A 13,795-nucleotide genomic window follows, 5' to 3' on the forward strand; every position below is an offset into this window, starting at 1 on the left:
GATCAACAGCAGTATGGAAATGTAAGCCGAGTAAACCCTTTCCTCCCCAGCTTGCTTCTTGGTCATGATGTTTGTGCAGGAATAGAAACCCTGACTAAGACAATAGAGTATTATCAGCAAGCAGATTGGATGTGACTTTGCAGTGCCTGTCCTCTCAAATACATAAAGGAACGGTTCACTATAAAAGAACACAGAAAGTGTATAAAACCAGAAAACAATATATGCACAAAATTATAAGTTAAATAGGACATCTTCCACCATCAAAAGAAGCTTATGGTTCTTGGAACAGGTTACATCTATTTAAATTGTTGGCTCATGGTAATCTCAAACTACTCAAGCTATGGCCGATGCTATTGGTTGTTCTCTATGTACTTACATTAAGACCTTATAGCAGCAGACACTATTTACACAACTAAGAGAATATGAAAAAATCACGTTGATGCCTACCTAGTCTGTTCATTACTAGAGCCTAGTGTTCATGGTACTAAAAGTTGCTTTACCTGAGTCTGGAGGAGAAAGGTAAATACCAACCCAATTACATCCCTATTATCTACAGTGTTGCCGGCATGAAAGATGTAGTAGTACTATACTGTCTCAAAGCTTGTGTGACTAAACAAGCAATATCTGGTTGGATTTTAGGCCCATTCCATGACAATGTTTGGATAGCCAAGAATCTGAGACAAGATAGGCTAAAGACCTAGGGAAAAGCTGAGTATTATGGTTCTGCTAAAGGAACAAAGCAACAACATGACTCCTAATGACATCCAGCTATATTCACATAACTTGGTCAGTCATCATAGGAGAAGTTTTCTCCTATGGTGGATGGGAGGAAATACAGAGACTCACAGCTGCACAATGCGATGGAAGGTGAGAGACATGCTCAGTCCAGAAAGGGATGTCTCCACCAATCCTCCCCTCACAGCTTAGAAAACTCTGCAAAAATGGTGGCAGTAAAGTTGTAAGAGTCACAGGGGATGGAGTCAAGAAAAAAAAGGACTTCTAACTATATCAGGATCAATCCACATATGACTCACAGAGGCTGTGAGGCTGTGACAGCACACACAGGGTCTGCACAGATCTGAGCCAGATCGAGCCCCAGCACTGATGCTCCAAGTCCTAACCCAAAACCTATATCCAATTGATAACTACTCAAAAACATAATAACAAATTATAATAATAGGAGTAGTAATGATAATACTGATAGTAGTATTAATAATAATGATACTAATAATGATAATAATAACCACAAAATTGGGAGGGAAATGTAATAATATAGATTCTCAAATAATTGTACATTGGAGAGGATAATGGTTATCTTTAGTATTGGTTATAGCTCAGTTTGTTCAAAATTATTAACAGAAAAATGACAATTTCTGAGGTCTAAGTTGAGCAATTAAAGACATTAACCTAGGCTATAACTACTGCAGTGCTGCTACAGATTGTGTGTGTATGTGCGCGCACGCGTGTGTGTGTGTGTGTGTGTGTGTGTGTGTATGTATGTATTTTCAGTCAAGTTTTAAAGCTTATGTTGAAACATTCTTTGTCAACCACACAAGCTTTAATATTGAAATAAACATCCAGAAACCTTGTAATTATTCTACTATTTTTCATTGAAGTTTAAGTAATTAGAATAAATCAGGTAGCATTTTACAGAGAATAGTAAAGTTATGAATACACAGAAGGTACATAAAATTAGGACAATGATGTGCTTAGAGGTGGTATGTCTATGTACAGCAAATACACTACACAAAGAAATAAGTTTCCTGTTTAAACAAACCAACAAGCTACAACCATTGTTCTAAATTTAATCAATAAACCAGCCCCAAAGTGTCATTTTTCTTGGGACTTGTTATCATAAAAGAACTTTCATCAGAAATAAAAACGTAAAGTTTATTTTTTAACAACACTTTAAGAATGATAACTGCTTGCAAATGAAGAATCAGTTTTCTCCAATGGACTTTCACTGGTGTACAAATCACATTTAAGGGCAGGCCCCGTGGCCAACATTAGATGACCAACACAAAACCAACACTGTCTCACAACAATTTGTCAGAGATTTTTGTTGGTTTTTGTTGTTCTTCTTTCTGTTTTTCTGTTTTGTTTTTGTTTTTGTTTTTTTTTTTCTCTATAAGTCCTTTGCATATATATATTATGGCTTTTGGTTTTGACTTTATAGGCTATTTATGTATGAATGGATGTGTGTGTCTCTGCATTTGTATGCTTTTTTTTTGTGGTTCTACATTGGCTCTTTCTCTTCTCTTTGTTTTAAATTATTTTAATTTGTTAGCCTTTATTTTATAATAATGATGGTTATTATTAAGTATTAGCATCATTATCATTAGTATTAGTTCCTTCTCTCAGGTGTCATGTTTTGGCACATCCATTGATACTGTCTTTTAAGTCTTGTTTAGAGAGTCATTTCTAGGATACCTACTCACACAACAGACTTCCTGCTTCTCTGGCTGTTCAAATTGTTCTGTCGACTATTGTATAATGTTCGCTGAGCCCTATGAAAGGAGTTATGTTGTACATGTACTCCTTATGTTTGATCACTCATGATCTGTTGATCTCTGCTCTATGTTTAGTTGTGGTTTTCTATAATGGTCTAGATTTTTTTTTTTTATTGTTATTTTGCTAGCCATGATGGGAACTTGATTCCAAATATGATGATCCTATTTGCAAGGACTTAAACATTTCATGAATTTGGGTATACAAATTATGACTATCTCATAGTCATTGTAGTTATGTTTTGGTTATAAAATATTCTCTTTAAATACAATACAAGGGAAGATACATAGAAAATGATATTTAATATTGTATTACTACTCCTTTTCTCTCAGCAATATTACAGGTCAATGTTATTATTAAAACCCATACATCAGTGAGTTTTATTCTGCTTTGACTAAGAAGAAACCACACATTCTTCACCGTTTATTGATTCACTGCCAGGAAAGGAAATGCTGGTAAGATACATATAATAAAAATAATAAATAATACATAGTAATTTGTGAGCAAAAGACAATTGGATGCATGTGTATAGTGCATGAGTGTATGTGAGTGGGTACAACATGCATATGGAAATCTTAAAATTATGAGGAGAACAGCAGAATCAGGAAGAATTGCAAGGCAAGGCAAACAATTTTTTTTAAATAGTGTACAATAGGTTGTTCTGTTGGAAAGAACCACTCTTGTATTTATCAGTAGCAGCAGACAAAGCAGCTTGACAAATGATGCTTTGGGCTTTATCTTCATCCACAGAGGTCACAGCAGCTTATTGATGATCTAGGAGGGATAAAAGGGTTGAGAGAAAGAATTATAGCCCCAGTAGTGACAGACACAATCCGATTACAAAACTTAAATCTTCATTATTTTCCAGCTCACATCCAGAAATATATCTATAATGATTTTAGTAACTACTATTAGTTAATGACAGATATAATATAAAATACAATGAAATGCACAAAATTCTTCAATATGCAAGATGGAGAAACAACGAAGACACTATTACTTTATGAATGGATCTTCCATAAAAGCCAGAAGTTCCTTGAATTAGCTGTTTTTAACCATGAGCTACCTGATTACGAAGTTCCAGGCAGTTCAAAGGAATCTGTGAGGGGCTCTATGTCCAGAGAGTGATGAGGTGCCATCCTTTTACATAAAAAAAATCAGAAAAGCCAAGTCATTCTTTCTATACATTCCTTTTATGTTCATTAGTGTTACTTTTCTAGGGAATTAATAGTTACTCAAAGACACTTAAATTGTAAATATATGCAAAAAAATCAGAGTAATGAATTTTAGTAATAATTTTTAACAGTATAGGTTCTTTTGCACAGTGTAGAAAGAGTTAGTTCTTTTTTTATGGTAAAGAATATATTATTTTTTCAACAATTTGCTTAATTTATTTTCAAAATTATTATGTGTATTAGATTTATATCAATATTTAATCTTTTACAGAGCCTGGATTTCCTACGCCAGTTTACAAAAATTACTAAGCAGGAGAAATGTATACAAATATTTCATAACTTTTCCAACAAACACTCGCCATTTAAAATGCTTAAAGTTTTTTCTGCAAATATACTAATAAAACAAAAGTGTAAGTAGGGGAATAGAGAAATATGTTACTAAATACTCTGTATATATCAAGTTCTATATTCTAGCCATGATGAATTATATTGATGGTATACATTATATTTTAAATACATTTAGATATTGTAATTTGATTTTTGCAATCAAGATAAATAACATATCTGTTATGGTAACGATCATACCACACTCTGCTCTAATTTTGACAGTTTTAGAATCTACTTTAAGTTCTTGCAACAGTTTTTTGTCTCTGCCTTGGCTTTTTTTTTTTTTACACAACACCATGTTTGCTAGGTTCTTCAGTATTTCTTTATAAATGTCAAAGGATTTTTATTGTGTATACATGTATGATATATCCCTTATCTATTAAGTTGCCTGAAGACAATTCATGTGCACAGAGGACTGTAGGTATAGGTTTCCTATGCTGGCTTCATTTCCTTTGGAAATATATCAAGAGGAAAGATTGCCATTTTGTGAATTCTATATATGACCATTTTATTTACTTTATTAGATCTAGATATCTTTGGTTGACTATTTAAAGTTTTCTATGCTAATATTACTCACCTACAAATAACCATTATTTATCTGATAGACTCTGTTTTTTTTTCCTTGAATAATCCATTTTGCTAGAATGTCTAACACTATGAAAGGGACATATATATTTTGGACTTGTTCTTAAATTGGAATAAATGGGAACTTTCTTCTTTTCTTCACTGACCAGTGTGGTATGATTTGAAGTATTTCATGTGTAGTGTTTTATATGTGACCATTGGTAGGCTGAGATACCTTTCTTTTACCCATAGATTGTTGATGGATTTATCATGAAGATGTGCTTAATTTTGTCAGATTCCCTTTATGTATCCATTGAAATGTGTTGAAGTCCAGCTTCAACCATACATGGTAAACTGAGGCAATAATGTAGAGTTGGTGATTGATAACTGAGCAGACATTTTCTGGAGGATAAAGCATAAAGCTTGATACATTGGGGCAGGCACTCCCTGTGACCAAAAAGGAACTCTTTGAACACTTTGAGGGATGATGAGAAGAAAAGCAAAGGGGGAAGGGAGATACTACACATGCACACAGACGCAAACACACACACACACACTCACGCACACACGCACATGCACACACACACACACTCATGCACACACACACACACACATACACACACACGCACACACCATTTAGGAACTCAGACTCAACCTAGAATCACTGTCGTCCTATATCATTAACTTGTTTCAAGCCGATTTTCCTCTTCCAAGTACAGTAACGTGTCAAGATGCATGAAAGCTCCCCTTTCCAACCTATGAAGCTTACACTATTCTACAATGGAGGGAGAATTTTTTTATTCTTAATTCTAACTTTATTATATCTTTTTTTCAAAACAACTTTAACCCTCTCTTTAAAATTTCTATCAACTACCCTAACTTCCTAAAACTATTTAAATTCAATCAGGAACTCTGTAAAATCATTAGCTCATCTAAAAAATATGATTTTATGAAAATTCATCTTCATATTATCCTTTAGGAATTTTTCCCAATAGAGTGGGCTGTCCCCCAAGAGACAGTCACACAGTGAGAGTCTCCCTGTGCCCAATCACACCATGTTAGATATATGAGGAATATGGCAATAACAAACAAGTGAAGGCACAGCAGAAGCAATCAGGAGACTAAGCCCCTGGGGCTGTGCCTCTCTGAGACACATCTATTTCAGCTGTGCAAAATGGTAGACCATCTCCATGAAGCTTACTTGTCCACTGTAGTTATTTCTGCATAGCATCTGTCAGTAATAGCTACATGATTTTTTTTTTTTAATCTTTGATTCTTTCTTTTTAATCATTTCTTCCTTAATAAGTTTATTAATTTATTCCTATTATGGAAGGCACTTCACAGTTAGGATGGATGATGATTCAAGCCAGATCCAGCCTGAAAGCTTCCTTCCTGAGGTCCAGCTTTCATGGTAGCAGAATGCACTTTGCAAGCCCCCAAAGACGGAAGCACTCAATAGTCCTATCCAACTTTGATGCCTATGAACCACAACACTGACCAGAATGGCAAGGCATCCATGAAGGGAGAGTAGTAGCACTCATATATAGCCACAAGATATCTTAGTGAATTTCAGGACTGTCCAATAAGAGGAAAATGATATGTGTTAGTAGAGAGCTAGCCAACCACTATGTCTAATGGGTCATGGATCTTAAGAAGAGAACATACTACTATTACTTTACTAGACCAGCATCATTCTTTAAGTATATTCCAAAACCTATCACTATGCTTATAAATAAGTTATTATGAGTATTCTACTAGCATTTTCTTTCCTAGAAATTAATAAATAAAAGGTAAAGGAGACGTGGTTTCTCCTTAGTTAAAACAGAATAAAGCTAGTTTATTCATGGATTTTGATGACATTGACCTGTAACAGAGATGAGAGGTGGAAACAATATAAAATATCTCTGCCTAAGAATCTTTAATACATCATTTTGTAAAAAAAGAAAGAAATTATTTGATAACTAAAACATAATTAAAATGATTGTGATTCCTGACATAGTCATACTTGGTATAACAAAATTCATGAAACATTTAAATCTTGGAAGTCAGGAACACTTTATTCATAGCCAAGTCCCTCTGCCATGGCTTGCAAAGTTAGCAGTATCTCATAAATGCTCAGTAATTGAGTGGAATAGTTAAATGAGTAACTGAGTTTATTAAAAGTTGTAGAAGTCATAGCATGGATATCACTATTTCTAGCTGCAATGCAATAGATATTATTATGCCTACAAAGTACAGATAGTATCATGGTTTGCTACATTTTCGAACTGAAAAAGGTTTTGGATGTTGGCTCATGCCTTTAAACTAAGTGTTTAAGAGCAAAAAACAAAAGTAAATAGACCTCTGTGAGTTTGAACCAGCCTGGTTTCCAAACCAGTCAAAGTTGCAGAGTGACAACCTGCCTGAAAAACAATTGAAGGTTTATGTTACCATATTAATTATACTTACACAGAAAAAATAATTTGGGATTTTAACTTGATTTCAGTCACCAGTTATTTTTATCATTGAGCCATATTAGAAGTTCTTTCTAGAAATGATTTGATTTATCATTCTATTTAAATGACAGGGTATTATCTAAAGATTTTTAATTGCATGAGTTATGCATGTATATATGTACATTCACTGTCTGTACATTCAATACCTCTGGAGTCCATAAATGGTCCTCTGGAACTAGACCTATAGATGGTTTTGAGTTTTTGTGGGATTGCTGAGAACCAAACTCAGATTCATTCCTGGAGAAGCAAGTGTTTTTAGCCTGGGCACTTTAGCTCAAAGAATACATAGTTTTATAGTGTAACTTGTTTTGTTTGTTTGTTTGTTTTTGTTTTTTAAGGATAATACAGAGACTGTTAAAAGATTCAGATTCTCAGTATCATGCATCATAATGGATAAATATTCATTCTACCTTAGAGTCCACCTTAGAGTTCTTTTTATTGTAGAGAAGAGATGGTAGCTCCTATGGTTCAAATCCATATCTAGAGTACGACAATATGACAGTGGTAAATAGTTTCTTGAAACCAGGATTATTATTGATATTTTGAATTTTTGCCTATATTTATATGTACCAGAGGATGACATAGTCGATCATCAGTGGGAGGAGAGGCCCTTGGTCCGGTGAAGGCTCTGTACTCCAGTATAGGAGAATGCCAGGGCCCAGAAGCAGGAGTGGATAGAATGGTGACCAGGGGGAGGGGAAAAGAGGTAGGAGGGTGAAATTCAACCATTAGTCTTCCATTTCAAAACATTATTGTCTTACGTTTTTATGTTTCTATGATAAAAGACTCTACAAAACTTAAGGGGGAATATATTTATTTAGCTCTGTCTTTCAAGTTATATATAAGTCCATTGTAGAAGGGAAGTCATAGTTGCAGGAACTGAGACACTTGGTCATATTATATGCACAGCCAAAAGCAGATGATAATATATCATCCAGGCATGCTTGTGCTCATCTTTTGTCCTCCACTCCTGAACAGTTCAGGAATCCCTGGCCCAGGGAATCATGTCTTCCACAGTAAGCAGTCGTTTCTGCTTTTGTTGGCCTCAGTCAAGACAATCCTCCATGAACTACATGTCACATTGGTTTAGATGATTTTTCATTTAGAACCAAAATGTGAATACTTCGATCCTTCTTTGAAGGGGGAACAAAATACCCATGAAAGGAGTTATAGAGACAAAGTGTGGAGTAGAGACTGAAGGAATGACCAGTCTAGAGACTGCCCCACCTGGGGATCCATCCTATATATAATCACCAAACCCAAACACTGTTGTGGATGCCAACAAGAACTTGTTGATAGGAGTCTGATATAGCTGTCTCCTGAGAGGCTCTGCCAGTGCCTGACAAACACAGAAGTCGATGCTCACAGCCATCAATTGGACTGAGCACAGGATCCCCAATGAAGAAGCTACAGAAAGGACCCAAAGAGGTAAGGGGTTTGCACCCCCATTGGAGGAACAACAATATGAACTAATCAGTACCCCCAGAGCTCCCAGGAACTAAACCACCAACCAAAGAGTACACATGGTGGGAAGGACTCATGGCTCCAGTTATATATGTACCAGAGGATGACCTAGTCGGTCATCAGTGGGAGGAGAGGCCCTAGGTCCTGTGACTGCTCTATGCTTCAGTATAGGGGAATGCCAGGGCCAGGATGCAGAAGTGGTTAGAATGGTGACCAGGGGGAGGGGAAAAGGAAAAGGGGGTTTCTCAGAGAGGAAAACAGGAAAGGGGATAACTTTTAAAATGTAAATAAAGAAAATATCTAATAAAAAAGAAAAAAACAGTATTTTTTGAAGTGCGGGTTTAAGGTCATGGTAACATCAAGATTCTGGGGGGTAAGTGAAGAAGAAATTAAACAATTCACTAAAAAAAAAAATTCAGGTGGAAAGTAAACATCTGTTAACATGAAGCATCTATACAGTAATCAAACCCATCCAAATTAAAGCAATAAAAAGGTACATTTAAAACCTATTAAGTTAACAAACATAATAGCCAATGCTAATGAGTTTGGGGTAAAGCTGGCACCTACTTAACTAGTAGGTGCAAAGCTTTAGAAATGTAATGTCACAATAGACTTTAAAAAATTGTTCTCATACAATGAGTTCCTAAGCCAAAATTTTGAATCAGTTGAAAAGTACAAATGGAGATAAGGATTTTCATTGCTAAGATATTATGTAAAGTTGGCATTTTAAAATAGCAATAAAACAATGAATAATGTCACAAATGATTCAAGATCTTATAATTTAATATGGTATAAGGCAGCAGAATCCTAAAACTTGGGAATATTTTGCATGTTTAGGTTCAAACACTGAAGCATAACAAAATATAAAAGTAATTATTGGCCTATTGTTTGAGAATTATTGAGCTGATTTTATTTACAAAATCCTCTTTTCTTGTATGGTTTTAATAATCGTTTGTGTAAGGGTTTTTATAATATAAAAATCATATTACAGTTACAGCTTTCCTTATTAATGCATTAAGTTTAGAAAAATTAAGTTCAAGTTTTGTTCCTTTTAGTACCCAGAGAGGTTAGCTTTAAGTGAAAACTCAATTCAGAGATTTAAAGATCTCATGAAAGAACCAAAGTGTCCATTAACCAGATTCAGACTTTGTCTACCTTATTGTTTGATATGTAAGAGTGATCAAATCACAAACACTAATGATCTTTATCATGGCATTGCATTTTCGGCCAGAACAAATTCTATCTACTGACAATTTAAGATCAAACGTGTGGAAGATAAAGATTGGTAGGAAAGAAATCAGCTTTGCTGAAGAGTTGGCGCTTTGGGAGAGGGATTCACCATTACCTAGGCTCCAATCTTATTTTCAGGCTTACTAGTACAGGCTTATACAGTTCCAAGTGTACAGAAGGATAATAAGTTAAGGGCCTGCCTGAGCTGGAGTCAGCATGGGCTACAAAGTAGAAAGTTAAAACCAGTTGAGGGTACAGTTCCAGGATGGAGTGCTACCCACTAAGTGAATGATCCTGACTTTAATTCCAAGGAGAGAAAACAGGGAAGCGCAATAGGCAACAAATTAAACGCTTCTATGGGCATTTCAAATAGCAAAGAAGTTTGGGATTCTTATTTATTTTGTTTGCCTGCTTTTCTGTGTTGGGTTTTCATTTTAGATCATGCACCCCACATTTTTCTTTCCTTCCCCTCGATGGAGCTTTCTTTCTGAGTAACCTTGACCCTCTGAGTTAGTTCAAACAGATTGCTTTTCTGTACAATAGACAGTCATAGAATAATACTGCATGGTTTCTACATGGGATGAACAGATCTCAGGAGTAAGGAGGGCTATTACACAATTCTGTTGTCTGTAGCTCATTGATTAGTCTGTATTCTCTAAATGCAAATCAAAGTTGTTATTTAATAATGGTTTAATCATTCAAGTGCAACTTTTCTATAAACCTTAGAATGTAAAACAGAAATTATAACAAACTCTAAGACAAACACTGTTGCAAAGTAAGTGAAAATTCATCTTCTTGAGTTATCTATATTTTATCTACTCAGCAGTTGTCTCATATCTCCTCTTTTATCTATATTGATTTATATGATTTTAGTGCAAATGATTATATTATCTTATTTAGTATTCAATAACAAGTGCATGAATTTTAGACATTTCCAACTGATTACTATTTTAGGCTTGCTTTGTGTTTTCTAACTCATCTTTTTATTGTTTTATATACATTTATTTCTCATCAACTGTCTTGTGATGAATATTCTTTAGTTGACACTGTAATTTCTAGTATTCACCTCTAGTGAGAATTTCCTTTTCTTGCCACTTATCCTGTATATCACTTGAAATGACTGAGCAAGGTAACAGCTTATATGAGATCCAGATGGTTTATGAAAGGCATGCTCATATTTCTTGCCAATAAATTTAATAGAAATAAATGGTATTTGGTTTTCTTCAACTTCTAAATTGTGATTAAAATCTATGAAATACTAAAGATTAATAATGTAAAGTAAGTTATGTTCTTAAATAAAATTCTACAGCATTGTTTCAGGAAACTTCCTTTTCTATAAAGTGAAGAGGTAATTTAGATGATATTTTTTCTTATTTTCAATAGTAATATTTATTGTTCCTCTTCATGCCAGAGTACTGTAGACAGCAAGGTAAAAAGAAATGTGTGTCCTTGTGGAACTGTTTACCTTGTAGACAGTAAACAAAATAAATAATTTGCTTTTTAACCTTTTCTTTCTACCTAGTTCCACAATATCTTTACATCTAGAGAAATAATAGCCCTTTCTTCAGTAACCATTAATAGTCTTTAACTCTCATGGAAGCGATTTGTATGAAAGATACTTCCTTTATACATAATGGAAAGTTGGGGGTCTAACATCCTACAGGTCTGTCTCTCTGATATGTGTATATCTTTACAACAATGCCACATATAGATGGCTTCATTTCAAGATATTTTTTGCCCCTGCTCACTCATTTTTTCCCCAAACTACTATGAAATAGTTTCCATGAGTTTTTCCCTTTCTTCAGGAGATTTGCTTAAACTGGTTTTAGTCATTCATCATTTTGTTTTGTTTTGTTTTGTTTTGTTTTGTTTTGTTTTAATTTACTATGAGTGTCCTTGAAAGGCAGAATCAGTAGTAAGATAATCATGATAAAGAAAAGCATCTACCATCTTTATTAAGTAAATATAGTTGGTAATATCACAGGTAAGCTAATGCATATTTACTCATTATTATTGGTAATTCATGTGAATCTGTTTCTCCTACTAGAAAAACTATTTTTATTGTTATATATTATACTGTTACTATTGATAGTATTTATTATATATATTACATTATATATAATATTTATTATGTGTGTAATGCCAATATAATAATTAATATATAATAATCATATTGATATTTTATAGGTATAATATAATTAATTATATTAATATCAATAAGTTTATAATCTAATTATGATTTTAATGTATGTTATATTAATATATATTAAATATAGTGTTATATAATTATATAGTTAATAATTATTCAGTTCCAACGACTTAGACAGTTCAAGCTGGAGGATAGTAAGGTCAAGGCTAGTCTGGGTAAGAGAGTGAGCACTTGTCTCCAAATCGAAAGTAAACGAAAAGCTGAAGATAGCTTGAGGGTTGAGTATTCATAGGTGTTTGCCAGGTTCTGAGTAGAAACCTGAGTAAATAATGTAACCGAGCAAAATACACCCCTGACAAATCACAACTCCACAATAGGCAACTCAGGGGCCAGGGGCTGTTCGTTGGCTTCTCTGCTTTCTGTGCTGAGTTTTCATTACTCTTAGAATGAGCTAACCTGCTATAGGTAATTTCAGTTTCATGTGAGACTGTGCCTCTTCCTAGGAAAGGGAATTTTGGTCCTGTGATAGAATAGCTTTTGTGCAAGTGCTAAACATAGTAACTTGGGATAGTCAAGTTTGAATACGTGAATGTTTATTTTTTCTTATAAGTAGTTCTACACATTAGTTAAGCACCTTCACAAAACTATAAGAGAAGGACGAAAATGATATAAATGATGTCACATTTGTACAATAATGGAGCCTATTCTTCAAAACACATGTAGCCTCTCCCTTGGACCATTCTTCTTTTCTGCTTGCAGCTCTGCTTGCTGAGTATCTATCTCCAAGTTTTGGTGTCTCTAGCATCCTGAGCTCTTCCTTGCAACTTGTGCTTTGCCTTAACAGCCTTACACAATCACAGCTCTCCACACTCCCTGTCAGAGAATTCAGCCCAGTCACAGTGTTTTGCTGCAAATGCTTTCTGAAACAGTAGCTCTATGACTCCACAAGTTTTGCATTCTTCATTTTTCAAAAGCCAGCAGCATGTGGATGCTAGAGTCAACCTCTGCTACTAGTTTGAAACAATCTGGCCCCCACTATTACAGCTGTAGTGGCTTCTGCTTACCTCTGGGAAATAATTGTCTTTGTGTTTGTTTTCGGTTGAAGAGTCCCTTCAGTGTCATTGTAAGTTGATATCCTCTTTTAAAAATAATTTCCATTCGCACAATTGTAACCTTTTGATGGATGGGGTCTTGTCAAGACATCTCTATTACCCAAGTTGTGAATATCAGACAGTTTTCATTAATCTTGTTATATTTTAAAAGAATTACAGTTCTGTTAACTGTAACCTTGGCGTCTGCAACTTTAGCTCATATTTCTTTCCTAGTCAAAGTGCACATTTTTAAAAATACTTCTTTTCTCTGTGTTTTTGACTAAGCTGTGACCACACCTGTATGTTGTTCTTTTTCCAGCAAATGACTTAGTTTATTATTTTAAAATTCTATTTTACTGATTACTAACAGCCCCATTTTGACTTAATGTAATTAGAATGACCTATAGCCCAGTTCTGTACAAACTCCTTTTTCCCCCTGACAGTTCATGAGGACAATGATCTCTTCCTTAATCACCACTCTAATTTTTAGTAGTCAAAATGGTGGCTCAATAAGACTTGGTCCTAGGCTTTCCTTCACCCACAGCTCTGAACATTTTCACGTTGACCCTCAAACTGGTTCCAAACTCTTATACACCTATGGTCAGGTTTGTCAGAGTGACAGGCAAGGTCCTGGTACTAATTATTTGTTTTGGTTTCATTTATCATTGCTATGTCAAAAACCAAACCAAACCAAACCAAACCAAACCAAATCAAACAAAAAAGAACAACAAA

The sequence above is a fragment of the Mus pahari genome, chromosome 12, assembly GCF_900095145.1.
Source record: "Mus pahari chromosome 12, PAHARI_EIJ_v1.1, whole genome shotgun sequence".
In the NCBI taxonomy this organism is placed as follows: domain Eukaryota; kingdom Metazoa; phylum Chordata; class Mammalia; order Rodentia; family Muridae; genus Mus; species Mus pahari.